We start from the raw sequence: 15,708 nt of genomic DNA on the forward strand, positions 1-15,708 counted from the left end.
CCAAGCTCTTTTTTTTTAACAACTAGCTCTCTCAGATACTGATACTGTGATACTGTTCTCACTCCTCCCCCCCAAGGGAGGCATTTATCTATTCATGAGGATACACCCTCATGACCTAAACGCCTCCCATCAGGGCCACCTTCAACACTGGGATCAAATTTAGATATGAGATTTGGAGGGAACAAACTTCCAATCACATAAGAACATTTCTTGTTCTTAGCATTTTGTAAAATCAAAGGCCTAATTAGCTCTCTAGCTTCCTCATCTCCTACACTCTATTTTGCAGAAATTCCTCCATGCACACCAAACTCATCATTTCCAGAACATTCCATGGCCTTTCACCACAGTACCCTTTTGTACCACTAGTCCCTGGACCTCAATGGTTTTTTTTCCCCTTTCCTGTCTGTCCATCACTCTAACTCCTTTTCAACTGTCCCTTCCTTTTCAAAACCTTCTCTCAGTACTTCAGTAAGGTTGCCTTTTTCTCTTCCCAACCTGCCCACCCAAATCTTAGCTTATGCTTTTGTAGAGTCCATAAGGTCAGTCTCTTGAACCAGGCTACAAGCTCTTTATGAGTCATGGCTACATGTCATTCATTCTTGCATCCCCATAGAAAACTAAAAATAAAGACTGAATAAATAAATAAGTAAATGGATACTAAAAGGGTAAATTACCACCATCCCAGTCTAGACCTGTCACTTTGCAAATCTTTTGATTATTAAAATCAGTCATAATTTGAAGAACTTTTTAAGATTCTAAGGACATATGCCAGAGAACATCATTCAGTAGGTTTAGAGTGAGGTTCATAAAATTATGTTTTAAAAAGTTCCCCAAAATACATTTAGTAATCAGTTCTGTTTGAGCTACCCTGGCTAATTATCAAGCTCTAACCAGAAGCTGATTCAATGAAGAAGAAATTAGCTTCTTTATCCTTTGATTTTCCTTAGAAAAATACAAGTGTCCTTGATATAAATGTCCATTTTCTCACTATTCTTTCTTCTCAAAGCTGGTAAATGACTTGACAGGAGTATGTTCTAATTGACAGTATGAAACTTCTAAGAGAAATTTCCTCTTACAATGCAAATTTAGGCTGTGTAGCAAGTTTGTGAAGGAGAAAGAGAGAGAGAGAGTATGTGTCAGAGAGTTTGCTTAGTAATCTGGAAAGTTTTAATGTTAAGTAAATAAAACCCAATTCAAGATAATTTAAGAAATTAAAAAAATAATCCATTGACTTTCACAAGCAACAGGCCAATGTCCAAAAGTAGGACTAGCTTTAGACAATGCTGAACATTAAACATGGGTTTGATTAAAACAAAATATTAGGACTCAGAATGCTCCATCATTCTGATTTCTTTTTATTGGCTTCACTTTTGGAGAAGAACATCTCCAGGTAGTTGCAGTCTTACATTCCACCAATTTATAAACCCTAATGGAAAGAGGGTGCCTTTTTCTCAGCAGTTTCAACATAAGTTACGGGTACATGTTGACTGGTCTACTGTGGGTCCCATTCCCAACAGAATACTCTGATTGGCCAGGACTGAGGGATGGGGTCAGGCCCATTAGAATCACTTGTCCTCTAAGAGGAAGAGGATAAATTTTATAAAGAAAAATTGAGATGTTCTTTAAAAAAATGTTGAATACTAGGAAGTCAAAAACAGATGTCTACTGTAGCAATCCTTACATCACAATGAATAGGTATTACCTCACATACTCCTAAACCAGTGCTGCTTTGACTCTGTAGTGATTTATCCTCATTCCTTTTCAACTGCAGCATTTTACTACAAATTACTTGAAAAGTTAACAGGATGAATGTGAGACTCCATTGACCCACATTTCTTGACTTGGAGAAGCTAATGTACTACAGGACTAAAATCACTGGGAATTTTCTTCTGTTTTCATTTGTTTGTGCCCCAGACTAGGAGTGGGAGGTAGAAATTTTGCTTAAGTGAATCTCCTGCACAGACCCAAACTTTCCCTCCTGTGGGCTGTTGCAAGTTCTGGTGGGAGTAGTGAATGTTAGTGAGCCCTTTTCTCTATAGATTTATGGCTACATTTTCCCAAAGACTTTTTTTTCAGTAATATAGTTGATATTTTTTAAAACTTCACTTATCTGTCTCATGTCTTATTCCCAGTTGATTTCTAGCTTGGAAGAAAAGAAAGGAGCTAGTATTTGCTTTGCAAAGCCTGACTCTGTAGTTGGCTTAAGTGTATTTTTATATAATCCAAATGTTGACATTTGAAAAGCATATTGACATTTTTAAAAACCCCAGAATATTCCATTAGTCAGAATAAATAATTTCCTTTCCATTTGGAGAAAGAGAAAATTTGAAGTAATGTTAATGCACACTTATTTCTTAGTCAGATATGCACAAAAATGACAGTATCTGTAGAATTTAGAATCAGCCTGCCCAGAAACACTTGCTTTACAAACCATGGTTAATGTGTATATTTGTGTACTTGACAAGAGGTCTTGGGAAAGAGATGTGGTGCTGTTATTAAATACAGAGAGTTCTGAACCAGTTACTAGCTGTGACCAGTCCCATTTGGCTAGCTATGCCAGAATGATCATTACATGAGTCAACCTGCAAATCCAACACCTGAGAAGAATAGAATTTGGGCAAATACAAGATGAATTCCACCAGAGTACTAGATTGTAATTAACATTTAAGAGGTGACTTTCTTAAAACAGACCATGACATCAAAAGTAATAAAGCCATGTGTCCCCTTGAAAACAATAGTAAACACAATAAAAGCAAATATATATGTCTGTGCATCTGTATGTACAAATTTATATATACATAGAAGAGTTTTACTTAAGATAGTGAGTTTTGTATCAGTTATCAGAGTTTTCAAAGTACTGTGTTTTGAGTTTTCAAAGTATTGTGCATTCATTTAATTGACTTTTTGTCTTAAAACAGAATCACAGTTCAAGTCATCCAAGATACTCTTTTTTTGAAAGATATATTAACACACTTCCATTCTCACTAAAAAAAAAAAAAAAATCTCTGCTGGCAGGATATTTGTACCATCCTGGCCTAAATCCGAAATGCTATACACTCTGTCTTATTTGTCTTTTTTGACTTCAATGAAGACAACTACTGACTGATGTTGGTATTAAAAAGTTCATATTCTAGATCAGTGTTGTTCAATAGAAACAAAATGCAGTTCATACACATAATTTTTTTGGGGGAGGTTGGAGTCTCACTCCATGGCCCAGACTGGAGTGCAGTGGCCGCTTCTGGCCACCGCAGCCTTGACTGCTGGGCTCCGGCTACCCTTCCGCCTCAGCCTTCCAAGTAGCCGAAACTACAGGCAGGCACTACCATGCCCGGCTAATTTTTTATTTATTGTAGAGATGAGGGCTTGCCAAGTTGCCCAGGCGGGTCTCGAACCCGTGGGCGCAGGCAATCCACTCACCTCAGCCTTCCAAACATACATATAATTTTAAATATTTTATTAGCCATCATAAAAATTTTTAAAAAGATGAAGTTAATTTTAATAATATATTTTAACTCAACATAATGATTCAGCATGTAATCAATATGAAAAGTTATTAGTGAGCTATTTCACATTCTTTTTCCATACTAAGTCTTCGAATTATAGTGTATATTTTATGCTTATAGCACATCTAAATCCAGTCCAGCCACATTTGAAATGCTATAAACATAATGGATAGTGGCTACCACATTCAATTGCACAATTCTATAGGATTGTTTTTAATTTTTCCATTTAGAAACTAGATTAATAGTAGACTTAAGTTGGACAGAAAAACTAGAAATAGTCATGACTTTATAGATAGAAGTTTATGTCTTATTTAAAGTTGGGTTATAGCAGACTGGGTTAGTAAGGTGTCAGGGACCCAGGCCTTTTTTTTTTTTTTTTAACCTTGTTGGTTGGCTACGTGTGGCCTCTATTAACAAGGTCACGTTATGGTCTAAGATGCTTGCTCCAACTCCAGTCATCACATCTGCATTTCATCCAGCAAAGGGGAGGAAAGGGAAGGAGGAAATGTTATATAATAATCATGTTTCATCAGCCAGAACTTAGTCACAAGTCCACAGATAGCTGTGTTTTATTTAATTTTATTTTTCTCCTTTAGTTTATTTTATTTTATAGATGTGGGGTACAATTCAGAATCAGGTATACAAATGGTCATCATACAGGTAAAGTTTGGGCCTACCCTTGGTCCCCACTTTGCCTGGTTTTAGATCAGGTATGCTCATTAATGTTACATGTCCCCTATTCCCCACTCCCCTGGTAGTTTCTGGCTACTGCCAATCCCTTTCTTAGAGTTTTGTTTTTGTTTTGTTTTGTTTTGAGTTGGAATCTCACTCTGTCGCCCAGACTGGAGTGCAGTGGCCACCGCCACCTCGACCTGCTGGGCTCTGGCGATCCTTCCGCCTCAGCCTTCCAAGTAGCCGGAATTACAGGAGCGCGCTACCACGCCCGGCTAATTTTTTGATTTTATTGTAGAGATGAAGTCTCGCTGCCCAGGCGGGTCTCGAACCCGCGGGCTCAGGCAATCCACTCACCTCAGCCTTCCAAAGGCACGGGATTACAGGCTGAGCCACTGAGCCTGGCTTCTTAGAGTTTTAGATAAATGTTCAGGGTCTGCTTATGAGTGAGAATATGGTACACAGTTCCCTGTTTCTGTGATAAATCACTGACTATTATAGACTCTAAATCCATTCAAGTTGCTGCAAATTCCATAATTTTGTTTTACTTTATGGCTATATAATATTCCATCATGTATATGTACCACATTTTTTCTATCCAGTCCAGTTTTGATGGGCAGCATGGTTGGTTTTATGTTTTGCTATTATAAATAGTGCTGCAATAAACATGCATGTGCAGGTGTCTTTTTTGTAGTGTGATTTAAGTTCCTCTGGGTATATTCCCAGAAAAGGGATTGCTGGATTGTATGGAAGGTCAACTTCTAGTTCTTTTAGGAATTGCCACACTGTTTTCCATAGAGGCTGAACTAGTTTGCTTTCCTACCAACAGTATAGAAGTGTTCCCTTTTCTCCGCATCCTTTCCTCCATCTGTTGTTTTTTGTTTTATTAAAGATAGTCATTCTTAGTGGAGTTAAGTGGTATCTCAATGTGGTTTTGATACATTTCTCTGATGATTAGTGAGGCTGAACATTTTTTCATGTGTCTGTTGGTTGCACATATGTCTTTTGCCCACTTTTTAATGGGGTTGCTTGTTTTTTTCCTTTTGGCACGTTTGAGTTCCTTGTATATCCTGGATGTTAGACCTTTGTCAGATATGCAGTTGGCAAATATTTTTTCCCATTCTACGGACTATTTCCCTGCTCTCTGAATGGTTTCTTTTGCTTTGCAGAAACTTTTCAGTTTGATGAGGTCCCACTTGTCTATCTGATCTCTTATGGTGTGGGCTTCTGGGGTTTTGATCAGGAATTGGATGTCTATTTTGATTTCTGTAACGATGTCTCCTGTGTTTTCTAAGATTACTAAAGTTTGGGTCAGTTTAGGTCTTTGATGCATTTGGAGTTGATTTTTGTGTATGATGGTAGGTAGGGGACATGTTTCATTCTTCTCCACATGGTCAGTTTTCCCAGTATTATTTACTGAATAGGTTCTCCTCTTCCCAGTGGTTGGTGGTGGAGGCTTTGTTGAAGATGAGCTGGCTGAGAAATTGAGGTTTTGCTTCTGGAATCTCAATCCTGTTCCATTGGTCTATATGCCTGTTCTTGTTCCAATATCAGGTTGTTTTGATTATTAAGTTTAAAGTCTGGAAATGTGATACCTCCTGCTTTGTTTCTTTTGAAGGACTGTTTTGGCTATTTGTGGTCATTTATGTTTCCATGTGAATTTCTGTATTGTTGTTTCCAAGTCTGAGAAGAATGATGTTGGTAATTTAATGGGTATAGCATTGAATCTGTAGATTGCCTTTGGGAGGATGGACATCTTAACAATGTTGATTCTTCCTATCCAAGAGCATGGAATAGTTTTCCTTTTGTTTGTGTCTTCTTGGATTTCTTTGAGTAGTGTTTTGTAGTTCTTATTGTAAAGGTCTTTCACTTCTCTGGTTAGGAGGATGCTGAGGTATTTCTTTCTTTCTTTCTTCTCCTTTTTTTCTTTTTCTTTTCTTTCTTTCTTTTTTTGTGTGGCTATTGTGAATGGGATTGTGCTTTTTATTTGTTTCTCTGCCTGTTTGTTGTTGGGGTATAAGAATGCAACTGTCTTTTGCATGTTTGTTTTGTACCCTGAGACTTTGCCAAAGTCCTTTATCAGTGTAAGGAGGTTTTTGGCAGGTTCTCTTGGATTTTTGAGGTATAAGATCATATCATCAGCAACGAGCGATAACTTGACTTCTTTTCCTATTTGGATACCCCTGACTTTCTTCTCTTGTTTGATTGCTCTAGCTAGGACTTCTGACACTATATTGAACAGGAGAGGTGAGTGGGCAGCCTTGTCTTGTTCCCGTTTTCAGGGAAATGCTTCCAATTTCTGTTCATTTAGCAATATGTTGACTGTGGGTTTATCATACTATTAATATGTTGGGCTGTGGGTTTAATTTACTATTTTGAGTATGTTTCCTCTGTGGCTAAGTGTTTGAGGGTTTTTATCAAGAGGGCATGCTGAATTTTATTTAAAAACTTTTCCTATCTAATGATATAATCATGTGGTTCTTGTTTTTGCATCTATTGATGTATTTGATTACATTTAAGGTCTTGCAGATGTTGAATCAGCCCTGTATCCCAGGGATGATGCCTAGTTGGTCATGGTGGATGATTTTTGAGATGTGTTGTTGTATCCGATTTGCTAGAATCTTGTTGAGAATTTTTGCACCTATGTTCATCAGGGAAATTGGCCTGTAGTTTTCTTTCTTGGTTGGATTTTTACCTGGTTTGGGTATCAGTGTGATGCTAGCTTCGTAAAATGATTTGGAGAGAGTTCTGTGTTTCCTGATTGCCTGGAATATTTTCAATAGAATTGGCATCAGCTCCTCCTTGTATGTTTTATAGAATTCCACTGGAAATCCATCTGATCCAGAGCTTTTTTTTTTTTTTAAGTAGTTTTCTTATGACAGAGTCAATTTCCTGGGTTGTTATTGCTCTATGTAGGATCTCAATTTCTTTTTGTTTCAACCTTGGGTGGTTGTGTGATGTTAGAAATTCCTCCATTTCATTAAGGTTATCGGATTTGTTTCCATACAGGTGTGCATAGTAATCTCTGATAATCTTTTGTATTTCTTCAGGGTCAGTTGTGACTTGATCTTTTGCATTTCTGATTATGCTTATTTGGGATTTTTCTCTCTTTTTCTTGGTCATTCAGGCTAGGGCTCCATCAATCTTGTTTGTCCTTTCACAGAACCAGCTTTTTGTTTCATTGATTTTTTTTTCCCCTATGGCATTTTTGTTTTCTATGTCCCATATTTGAGCTTTTACTTTGGTAATCTGGATTCTTCTGCTGCAGTTTGAGTTTTGGTCGTCTTGCCTTTCCAGCTTCCTTAGGTGATTTGTTGGCTGCCACTTGCTCCCTTTCTGTTTTCTTGATGCATGTTTGTAGGGTTATAAATTCCTCTCTTAGTGCTGATTTCATGGCATCCCAGGGGTTATGGTAAGATGTTTCTTCATTTTCAATTGTTTCCAGGAATCTTTTTTTTTTTTTTGAGTTGAAGTCTCACTCTGTCACCCAGGCTGACGTGCAGTGGCACGCTCATGACCATCCCAGCATCAGCCTTCCAAGTAGCCAGAACTTCAGGCGTGAGCTACCACACCCGGCTAATTATTTATTTATTTACTGTAGAGACAAGGTCTCATCAAGTTGCCTGGGTTGGTTTTGAACACACGAGCTCAGGCAATTCACTCACCTTGGCTTCCTAAAGTGCTGGTATTACAGACCGAGCCACCAAGCCTGGCTTCCGGGAATCTTTTAATTTCTGTTTTGATTTCTGTATTGACCCAGGAGTTGTTCAGCATCATGCTGTTTAGTGTCAATGTCTTTGTGGGTTTTGGGGAAATTTTGTTGTTTGATATTTATTTTATTCCACTGTGGTCTGGGAAATTGCAAGGCAGTATTTAAAGCTTGTGAAATTTATTTTTGATTTTTTAATTTAATTTACTCCAAGATTGATCACATCCTTGGCCATGTTTGATATATGACTGAGGATGTGGTCAATCTTGGAGTAAATTCCCTGTGGTAATGAGTGGAATGTACATCCTGTGGTTGATGGGTGGAGTGTTCTGTAGGTATCTACTAAGTCCATTTGGTCAAGTGTCAAGTTGAGGTTCCATATCTCTTTGTTGATTTTTTTGTCTCAATGATCTGTCTAGGGTTGTTAGTGGGTATTCAAGTCCTGAGCTATGATAGTGTTAGAGTTAATATCTTTTTTTAGTTTGCTTAGTAGCTGCTTTATAAAAGCTGGTGCTCCCATGTTGTGTGCATGTATGTTTAGGATGGATAGTTCTTGTTGATGGATTGAACATTTTATCATTATGTAGTGTCCTTTTGTATCTTTTGAAATTTTTGCTAACTTAAAGGTTGTTTTATCTGATATTGCCTTCTTTGTGACCTGTTCACCTGAAAATTTGTTTTCCAACCTTTAACTTTGAGTCTGTGGGTGTCTTGTGTAGTGAGATGAATTTCCTGGAGGCAGCAAATTACTGGGTCATGTTTTTTTAATCCAGTTTGCCATTCTATGTCTTTTCAGTGGTGCGTTTAGTCCATTCATGTTCAGGCTGATTATTGAAATGTAAGAGTTTGTCTTTGACATAATGATCCTATAAGACTGTTTTGTTTTTGTTTAGCTTTTATGTTCATATATGTGTGTGTTTTCATTTTTGTGGGTATGCTGTGTGTTCTGCTTCTTCTGTGTGTGTGATCTTGTGAAGTATCTGGTCTTTCTTTTGTTTCTTTTTTCTTCTGTATACAGCACCTTTTTAAGCATCTCCTGTAGAGTTGGTCTCAAAGCAGCATATTCTCTTAGGAATTGGATGTCTGAGAAGGATTTTAATTCTCCCTAACTGATGAAATGTAGCTTTGTTGGGTAAGAATTCTTGTGAAACTGTTTATCTTTGAGAATGTTAAATATGGGGATTCAATTCCTTCTGGGCTTTAGTGTTTCTGCAGATAAGCCTGCAGCAATTCTGATTGGTCTCCCCTGGTAGGCAGTCTGACTTTTTTCGCTTGTTGCTTTTATGATTTTTTCTTTTATACCTACTTTGTGCAGGCAAATTACTATGTGTCTAGGGATTGGTTTTCTCATAAGATGAATCATTGGATAGAATGAATAAAAATCAAGAAATGCAAGAATCATTGGATAGAATGAATAAAAATCAAGAAATGCAAGAACTAAAACTAAATGAAATTGCAATGGAGCCAGACAGGTTCAAGAAAGTGCACTTAGAAACAACAGGAATAACAGGAATAAGAAATAAATAGCAAACTGACAAGCATGAGAAGCAGAATTGACCAAGCAGAAGAAAGAATATCAGAGCTGGAAGACCAAAGTATGGAATCAACCCAATATATTAAAAATATAGAAAAGTGGTTCTCTGAATCTCTTGTGCTTGCATAGTCATCTCTCTGGCAGATGAGGAAACTTTTCTTGAATTACTTCATGGAATGCTTATTCCAAGGTGTTATCCATTTTTATTTCTATTAAAGGTATTCCAATCAGACATAGGCTTGGTTTCTTCATGAAATCACACATTCTTGGAGAGTTTCCTCTTTCTTCTTCTTCTTTTCTCTATATTTTTAATATATTGGGTTAATTCCATATTTTGGTCTTCCAGCTCTGATATTCTTTCTTCTGCTTGGTCAATTCTGCTTCTCATGCTTGTCAGCTTGCTATTTATTTCTTATTCCTGTTATTTCTAAGTGCACTTTCTTGAGCCTGTCTGGCTCCATTGCAATTTCATTTAGTTTTAGTTCTTGCATTTCTTGATTTTTATTCATTCTATCCAATGATTTTCTGATCTCTTAAGTACCTTCTGGGTACTGTCATTCTAGAGATAGCCAGTGTTTGTGTCCCAGTAGCTGTTCTTTCTAGCACTGACTCTTTGCTGAAACTCTGATGGTTACTGGTAGTTTCGTTGTTTTTTCTTCATTTGTAGCAGTTCTTTTATCTTTCGCCTTGATTCTGTTGCTCAGTGTAAAATGGAGAAGCAGTCACTTCTGATATTTATCTACCTTTTGTCCTTCCTTGGGCCGGGGCTCTGAATTTGTTCAATTATGAAGTAGGGCTGAGGGTGGGGCATAATGCTGTCTCTTTACAATTTTGAGCACTTACTGGGGAAGGGGATGCTGCAAGGATTCTGAACCTATTGGAGGTCATAATGTTTGTTATCCGGTGAATGGGTCAGCTAGGACTCACTGTTTGTCACTGTACAATAGGACCTTACAGTGGGTATGCTTGCATAGTCCCTGAGTCCAAGACAGGGTATAAGTGAGAAAAGAAAGGAAAAAGAGAAAGGAGGAGAAAGAGAAAAAGAGGAAAAAGAAATAAAAAAGAGAAAGAACAAAGAAAGATAAATAGAAGAAGGAAAGAAAAGAGAAAACCAACCAACAAACAAAGCAACCAAATGAAATAATTAAACAAACCAATGACCCCCACCAAAACAAAAACAACAAACAAACGAACAGTAAGTGGTAAAGAGTTCTCAGCTTTAGTATGTCTCTTTGCGAAAGGAATCCCTCTTGTGACTGGTTCTGCAACTGCAGGGCTATTACTGCAGTTTCTCTACCCACTGTTGGAAGCTAAGATGTTAGAATCTTCACCCTCTGCTGCCTGCAATTCATAGCTGTCACACACCTGTGTGAGGGAATAGGGCTGAAATAAGTTGACACAGCGTCTCTTGGGATTGCACCCCCTTTCCTTCCTCTCCCAGCTTTGTCACAACTCCCAGGGCATCCAGTTCACAGCAGGTGAATGGGGCCTCCTGTCTCTGCTCTGCCCTCCTGGTCTCTTTCACTGGTTGCTGGGGTGGAGTGGGAGAGTCAGTTAGGCATTCAGCAGACTCATTCCCTGGCAGTTCTGCTCTCTGTATCTATAGCCCAGCAGTTGGCTCAGGGTGGAGGGTGGATCATCTGGGGTTCCCTGTCTGCCATTACACTCCGGGGATTGTGCACTGGGGCCAGGTTCTCTGAGGTAGCAAAGAGGAGCCCCAATGCAACACAGAGATAGCGCCTGGTCTCAAGATGCAGTTCTGCAGTTCCACAGAGGCTACCCTGGAGCACTTCGCAGCCCAGGTGCTAAGAGAGTCTCGTCAATTTCTCTGCCAGGTACTGTTCCTGTCACAAATGGGGTCAATAGCTCCCTCTCCAGCAGTTACCGCAGTCTCCAGATCTTGGGACTCAGTGGCAAGGATCTGGAGCCCAGACTGCCTCAGAGTCCCTTGCTGCACTCCCTCTGCGGCCTTTACTGCTAGCATTCAGTCTGGCACTGTGGTGTTGGAGTCGGCAATCATTCCAGTTGTTCTTCCCAAGAAAAGCTCTGATGTTTTTAGAAAATAGTGCTCAGCTTCTGTGCTTCAGGAAGTACTAGGGCCCAAGCAGAGCAGCTACAGCACCAGCGACTTCACCAGGAGGGCCCTCACCACTTGCTCTTACGTCCCCACTCGTCAGCACTTCACGCTCCCACTTACAGAAACACATGCAGAATTGTCCATACAATCATTCACACACAGAGGACTTGTGCAATCTGACTGGTTACGCCACCATCTTCCCAAAAATCCTAATGTTAATTTTAATGCTAATTTAAGACAGCCCTATTTTCATTTTTAAATTGAGGGTTTTATGACTATAGAAGAAAGGGAAATGGATAATGAGGGAGAAATTAGTAGTTTCATTTCAAGAGGGTCTTTGAAAACTTTACAGATTTTTTTTTTTTTTTTTTTGAGTTGGAGTCTCACTCTATCGCCCAGACTGGAGTGCAGTGACCGCTCCCGGCCACCGCAGCCTCGACCTGCTGGGCTCCGGCATTCCTTCCGCCTCAGCCCTCCAAGTAGCCAGAATTACAGGCATACGCTACCACGCCTGGCTGATTTTTTTATTTATTGTAGAGATGACGTCTCGCTGCCCAGGCGGGTCTCGAACCCACGGGCTCAGGCAATCCATTCACCTCAGCCTCCCAAAGGCGCGGGATTACAGGCTGAGCCACCGAGCCCGGCTAATTTTATAGATATTACCTTAAATATGTCTATCATTGTTTGGAAATGAAATGAGGAATCTCTAGGGTTACACCTACTTTAGAACTAACTCATGGGTTTGTTAGTTTACTGGTGAATGTACTGACATTTATCATCCCAGAAGCTATAGATTTCATGCGGCCTTAGAACTATGACAGAAAGGATAACTAGAGCTATGCTTGTGTAATAATTCAGGGAGGTTTCTGCCACAGAAGAAAGGTCCCCTCAATCTCGATTTATAACCATATAATGCAACATGACATTTCGTATTGCAGTCCCAATTTCTCATTCATACATGCACACAATTAAAACCTGGTTTTAAAATTTGTGTTCCTAGTTGGGCTCGGTGTCTCAGCCTGTAATCCCATGCTTTGGGAGGCTGAGGTGAGTGGATTGCCTGAGCCCGCAGGTCCAAGACGCGCCTGGGTAACTTGGCCAGACCTCATCTCTACAATAAATCAAAAATTAATGGGCATGGTAGCACGCGCCTGTAGTTCCAGCTACTTGGAAGGCTGAGGTGGAAGAATCACCGGAGCCCAGCAGGTTGAGGCTATGGTGGCCGGGAGAGTGCCACTGCACTCCAGTGTGGTCGACAGAGTGAGACTCCAACTCAAAAAAAAAAAAATTGTGTTCTTATATATCCAAGAAATGTTATCCTATTGAACTGAGAGTTTCTCTAAATATGGAGCTATATTCTAGAGAGAAAATGGGTTAAATGGGGACTAGATCCCCTTTTCCTGTTTTTAACAGGTTGTTTTATTTAACTCTTTATGAGGCATATTTTTCCTTTCTTAAATGTTTGAAAGGACCCAGAGTACCAACAGACCTAGAAAGATGGCGGAGGAAGAGCAAAGGAAAATCCCTTTCATTCCAGAAAATCTCCTGAAAAAGAGGAAGGCTTATCAAGCTCTCAAAGCCACCCAGGCAAAGCAGGCACTTTTGGCAAGGAAGGAGCAAAGAAAAGGAAAAGGGCTCAAGTTTAAGCGATTGGAATTGTTCCTGTATGATTCCTGGTGACAGAAACGTGACAGTGTGCGTCTCAGAAGACTGGAAGTGAAACCTCATGCCTTGGAATTGCCAGATAAACACTCCTTGGCCTTTGTTGTACACATCCAAAGGATTGATGGGGTGAGTTCACTGGTGCAGAGGACCATTGCAAGACTTCACCTGAAGAAAATTTTCAGTGGTGTCTTTGTCAAAGTCACCCCCCAGAACCTAAAAATGCTGCGTATTGTAGAGCCCTATGTGACCTGGGGATTTCCAAATCCGAAGTCCGTTCGGGAACTCATCTTGAAACGTGGACAAGCCAGGGTCAAGAATAAGACCATTCCTCTGACAGACAACACAGTGATTGAGGAGCACCTGGGGAAGTTTGGTGTCATTTGCTTGGAAGACCTCATTCATGAAATTGCCTTCCCGGGAAAGCATTTCCAGGAGATCTCATGGTTCTTGCGCCCTTTCCAATTCTCAGTAGCCCGTCATGCTACCAAAAATAGAGTAGGCTTCGTCAAGGAAATGGGCTCACCTGGCTATCGGGGTGAACGCATCAATCAGCTAATCCGCCTGCTGAACTAGACCTAGAATGTCTGAAAGCACAGTGCATTGGAAGCACGTGTTTTTGTTTTTTGGAATTGATATCAAGTATCTTCAGAGAAGATTATATTTGGGACTCTTCCTTCAAAAACTGGAAGGAAAGGATCAGGGAAAAGATAGAAGATTATGTTAATGGCAGGCACCTCTCATCACAGTCCAGTTCCAAGGAAAAATTCCAGTGTTCTCCACGTTGGCTGCCCCCACCTTTGAAATCAATATATGTCATGCAGGAAGGAGTCTCACTTTGTCACATCTTCTATCCTGAGGTTCAGTATTGGTGAATGAATAAAGCAAGCATGTGTACAAGACTCCTGCAGCAGTGGACCAAGCCCAGGGGCATGCTTGAATCTGGGGGTTCCTGGGACCTTGCTTTGAAAAGACTTGAAAACACTTAGGAACAAGAGCACAAAAAAAAAAAGAAAAGAAAAGAAAAGAAAGGACCCAGAAGACAAAGGTCTATATTTTATTTATTTTTTGTTTCTCAGACACAACTGTAGTGGAGCATTGAATAGCAGGTACTTTATATTTCTAATTAAATGTACTGCTCATTTAAAGTTGTGGAATCTAACAGTATCATTATAGATGGTATAAAAAACTCAAAGCTGTATTCTTCCTGCTTTTCTTCAAAGCAAATTTGCCCACTCAATCAAGATAGAGCCTAACAGTTGAAATCAAAGTTGTCTCATTCTCCCTCCCTCAATCAATATTCTTAATTTCTGGTCTAACAAAAAGCACCACTGTCCTCAGAAAATTATTTAAATTGTGTAGAGTCTTGTAGACTGGTGATAAGTAAATGCGTTTCTAGTTCAGGTTTTAGGGCATCTTAGAGTGATTTCAATAAACTAAACAGGTATAGTAAAATTTTCAAAATGAATAATTTTTAATTTATTTTAATTTAGTAAATGAAGGTCTTAGTAGACAGTGGGGCTTTTTGGTTTGTTTGAGAAAGGGAAGGAGAGATGAACCAATGAGGAGAAGTAAAATGTTATATAATCAAATCAGTGGGTTCACTTTGTCAGTTTGAGCCTCATCATTATCTTTTCCACTAGACGGGGCAGCTTGCTGGTGACAGGGTCCCTCTCTCCATCTTCTCCAACCTCAGATCTCACAAGTGGTCCTGCCATATGCTGGTTATTCAACAAGTGAGTATTTGAAATGATAGAACAATGATGACTCATTCATTATAGTGACCCAAGGAAATAAAAATTATCCCTGAAATGTTGCCAATTTCCTTTTACCAAAGCTGGTTGAGTCAAAAAGATATTTGAACACAAACGATTTTAAGGAAATCACTGTTGCTTTTCACATACCAAACTCTTTTCAATGAAGTCTAATAATGGTTGCAATTCTCATTTAGAAATATTTCAGCAGTCCCTTGACTGGGTTCAAGGGGAAAGGTAAACGTAAGAAGATGTTAGCCTCTTCTAAAGTTGTAGATCAGAGAAGGGAGAAAAGAAAATAAAAGATGATTGCATTTGAGAACTTTGTGTTCTTCAATTGTAGATATTTCTCCTTCCCCCAGATGCACTTTATATCTTTAATTCTTCACTTATCACTTTTATTTCTTTCTAATTCAACTGAATTGATTATTTAATTCATCTGCCATCCTTGTTTTGGATGCCTCAATTCTTTAGATTGTCATTGAGAATTTTCCAGCTGAGTGTTTCATTTAATGAAATAAAAGTTTATTTCTTCAAGGCTTTCAAAATATTATTTGATTTGATTACTGATTATCTTCCCATCGGTTATTTCACCTTCAATTTAAATGGGTTGCTAAGCATTAGGAGCATTATTTGAACCAAACGAACTCACTCGAGTGCAAGCTACAAGATTCCTTCATGAACAGCCATGAATGACTGATGAGCATTTCAAATTACACATTTATTGGGTTTTTTTTGTGATAAATAAAACATTTTTTCTTTCCTGATTTGTAGAATATCCATATTTTTCCCATTTT

At 39.1% G+C, this 15,708-nt stretch overlaps 1 pseudogene across 1 annotated transcript in view; it reads left to right on the plus strand.

Moving 5' to 3' along the window:
* Positions 1 to 13,958, plus strand: part of LOC103270539 — a 22,293-nt pseudogene extending 8,335 nt beyond the window's left edge. Inside the window, exon 3 of the transcript XR_504978.2 lies at positions 12,965 to 13,958. The product of XR_504978.2 is annotated as a 60S ribosomal protein L7-like 1 pseudogene (transcript). The remainder of the gene's footprint in view (positions 1 to 12,964) is intronic.
* The last annotated feature ends 1,750 nt before the right edge of the window (positions 13,959 to 15,708 follow it).

Source organism: Carlito syrichta, unplaced genomic scaffold (genome assembly GCF_000164805.1).
Source record: "Carlito syrichta isolate Samal-C Ts95f unplaced genomic scaffold, Tarsius_syrichta-2.0.1 Scaffold309858, whole genome shotgun sequence".
Classification (NCBI taxonomy): domain Eukaryota; kingdom Metazoa; phylum Chordata; class Mammalia; order Primates; family Tarsiidae; genus Carlito; species Carlito syrichta.